General features: G+C 33.1%; 1 long non-coding RNA gene across 1 annotated transcript; it reads right to left on the bottom strand.

Moving 5' to 3' along the window:
- Positions 1–276: 276 nt before the first annotated feature.
- LOC141623519 (uncharacterized) lies at positions 277–2,492 on the bottom strand. The gene is made up of 2 exons (XR_012533426.1): positions 1,917–2,492; positions 277–933 (listed from the first exon to the last, which is right to left on the bottom strand). It is a non-coding gene; the product is annotated as an uncharacterized LOC141623519 (long non-coding RNA).
- Between the last annotated feature and the right edge of the window lie 1,473 nt (positions 2,493–3,965).

Here is a 3,965-nt window from a genome sequence, read left to right as displayed (position 1 = left end):
TTGTGCCGTTATTGTGCTGTTATTATTATTTATTGTTATTGTGATGTTATTCTCTTTGTTACTTTGATTTTTTTACGACTTTGATTTTTTACCACGTGTTATTGTCTTTGTTATTCTACTCGTTATTCTTTATTTATTGTCATGTTATTCCGGTGTCACTTTGATTTTTCTACTACTTTGATTTTTTTTACTACTTCGATTTTTTACTCTTTTTTTTTTACCGCATGTTATTGTGCTGTTATTCCGCTGTTATTGTGATGTTATTCTGCTGTTACATTGATTTTTTTTTTCTTTTTTTTTTTTTACCACGTGTTCTTGCGCTGTTATTCTACTGTTATTCTGTTGTTATTGTGATGTTATTCCGGTGTCACTTTGATTTTTTTACTACTTTGGTTTTTTTTACTCTTTTTTTTACCACATGTTATTGTGTTGTTATTCTTGTGTTTTTTTTTATGTCATTCCGGTGTCACTTTGATATTTTTTTTACTACTTTGATTTGTTTAAGCTTTTTTTACCACATGTTATTGTGTTGTTATTCTGGTGGTATTGTGGTGCTATTGTACTATTATTCTGGTGTTATTGTACTATTATTCTGGTGTTATTGTACTGTTATTGAATAAAAAAAAAAATGAATACTATCTTGCTTAAATATGATCACAATTCATTCCAAGCTATGTTTAGCAAAAATATTGGCTACACATACACGATACGATCCAAATGGTCGATAGTATAAACACTTGTACAACAGGTGGAGCTTCGCTGGCGGACTTGAAGACATCATGAAGTGCCTGCTCACTCTCCCCATAATATTGACTGGTGACTTCAGGCCCATTCAGTTTAAAGAAGCTGTGAGCACATAACTGAGCCAAAGATGTCTTCCCTGTGCCTGGTGGGCCGTAAAGCAACACTCCCTTTGTAGTTCTTAAACCTAAACTAAAATAGTCAATGCTCATCAAGATACAAAGACAATTATATATTACCAAGGATGTCTTAGTCTAGTGGTTAAGACGGAGGTATTATGGACAATAGGTCCCAGGTTCGAATCCCCCTCCCCTTATTGTAATGCGACTTTGTGCGCGCTTCTTGAGCCCAAAAAAAAAAAAACAATTATATATTTTACAGAAAGCAAACCAAGGAATCATAACTTAGGAAAATATGAACATTTCTTAAAAGCATAGGAAAATATGAACATATGAACATTTCTTAAAAGCATAGTTTCACAGTAATTTCACAAAAAGCCACTGACTAATTAAAAAAGAAGAAAAGGAGAACGGAAGAAGACACCTTGCTTTAACCACACATGCACACACATTACTGATGTATATAGGAGGTAGGCACTACAGTCAATGATCAGTCATAACTCATAAGTATGCCACAGCTTTGGATAGCCATATATGAAACAAGTAGTGAAGCAAATTTCACTAATTATTATCACCAATTCTCATTTGTGACGGGTACTATTCCGTCACAAACTTGCGACCGACGGACCAAATGTCACCAATTTATGAGAAAATATGACCATTTTTTCATAGGTAACATTTTATGAACATTTTATGAGTGGTTACATTTTATCAAAAAGTGATAACATTTGACCGTCGCAAATTGTAACCGTCACAAGGGAGAATTGCTGAATTATTATTAACCAGTATACCGGAAAAAAAAACACTTGAATTCTTATAAAAAGGAAAAAAACCGATTAGTAACTCAAATCCATTAATTACATTTCAATGCAGTTCTCATTTCTGCATATGTTCTATCACTTCACAAAATCTAAGCAAAGTTTGTCTATATTTTATACACTACACAAATCAGAAATTAATGTAAAAAAGGTGAATCAGGTTAATCCGGGTATATAACAAAATACACGCCATCCAGAACTTTAAAAGCTTTATCGAGATTAATAGCATTGAACTAACCTTGAAAAGTCATTCTTCATAGATGAGGAAATAATATCTCGCAGAAGCCTGTATTCCTTTCTTAGTCCACCCAACTGCATAACTTCATCTCTCTTATCAACATATGTCTTATCAGGTTTTGACACACTACCGTCAGGAGTTTCAAACGAAAAATCTGACTCTAAGCAGCATAGCTATAACAGCATTAAGAAGAAGCAGCATAGTTAGAGACGCGCGCGCTGAGTTCTCCTTTCTTCGAGTTCGCGTTCTGCGTCGTCTTTTCAAGTTTCTTTGTTCCGTCGTTGATTCCGATTCGACTATTGAACTCTTCTGCCGTACACAATCTTTCGCTGATTCCGATTCGACTATTGTGTTTATTTGATTGTTGACTAGTTTATGAAATTCGGTGATTAATGTTGTGTGAATTGAAAAAAGTAGTATGGAGAATTCGAGATCTTTCAATTAAATTGTTTTTTTTTTTTGAGAGAGAAAGAGACGGTGGATTGAAAAGAGTTGCAGGATGTTTTCAGTAGAATGGTTTTTGGAGACGGTTTTTGCCCTTAGACTATGTATTTAGTTAAATAAAATATTTTTAGTTTTTTATTTTATGATTTTTGGAGACGGTTTTTTACAAAATTAAATAAAATTAAATCGTACTCATTCATTCAAGACGATTTTAAATCGTTACAAAAAATCGTCTTGATGAATGAATGAATGAAAAGATTATATCGTTTCAAGAATAATGATTACAAGATTTAAAAAATAAAATAAAATTTAGCGGCACACATAACACGATTTAAGAAAATACGAAAATTAGCCTCGTCATGTAGCTTACAAGACACAACCAAGGACCCGTCATGTAGATTACAAGACATGGCCAAGGAGTTGTCGTGTGAATTACAAGACATGACCATGGCACTGTCATGTGGCTTACAAGACATGGCCATAGACCTGTCATGTAAACCACATGACACACCCATGGTTCTGTCGTGTAAACCACACGACATGGCCATGGCATTGTCTTGTAATTCACATGACACCACCATGGCCGCGTCTTGTAATTCACAAGACAAGGCCACTTTTTTTTTTTTTTTTTTTTTTTTTAGGAAATGCAATAGTTGGTGGAAAATACGTCTTTTTAAGACCGGGTACATATTAAATTAATTATTCTAAAAATCGCCCCAAACTTAGTTACAATAAAGCGGTAATTAAATTAAAAATGAAAAGTTCAACAAAAATCATTTACTATAATACAATTATTATTAGTTGTTGTAAAAGATATTACCAAAATCCAATAATTATAAAACAATAATTTAAAAAACGTCTCCGATTATAATTTTGTAAAAACCGTCTCCGAAAACCATAAACTAAAAAACGAGAAATATTTTTTATTTTAATTAATTACATAGTCCAAGGGTAAAATAAGAATAAATGAAAAAGTAGGGGGCGTAACAAGTAAAACAGGGGGCGTGATATAGCAATTTTGTTGTTTTTTCTTTGTCGTCTTTGGTTTGTTAATTCAATCTCAGCCGTGACTTTACCTTTATCCAATGGTTGAGATTTGTGAGCAAACAAACTCACAACTCACCGTAAGAACCAAACTCACGAGATCCCGCCTATATATATATATAATACATACATATATAATTGCAAGTAGAAATAATTATAAACATCACAATTATTATGTATAGATCCCTTTTATAAAACAATGACAATAAATAGCATATAGACATATAACCCCGAACAATAATATCAATAATAGGATCGGTAGAATCGTGTTACCTTAAATCAGAAAACCCGATTAACTAATAATCGAAAACGGTCCGAATCTTGACTACTGGTCTGGATCAAATCAATAGAGAATGGATGGGTAACAAGGCAACTGTAAGTCGGAAACGAGAGAAATAGCAATAGGGGCACATGGATTCATCGTGACAAAAATATAGGATTTGCACAGATGATGGAATTGCAAAAAAAAAAAAAGAGAATTTGGTGGATGGAAACAATGAATTTATGGAAGTTGTAGTTCAGACGGCTGAAAGGCTAAAAGAAGCCATCCAATTAAAACAC

Source organism: Silene latifolia, chromosome X (genome assembly GCF_048544455.1).
Source record: "Silene latifolia isolate original U9 population chromosome X, ASM4854445v1, whole genome shotgun sequence".
Lineage (NCBI taxonomy): Eukaryota > Viridiplantae > Streptophyta > Magnoliopsida > Caryophyllales > Caryophyllaceae > Silene > Silene latifolia.
This window is presented reverse-complemented; position numbering and strand designations above follow the sequence as displayed.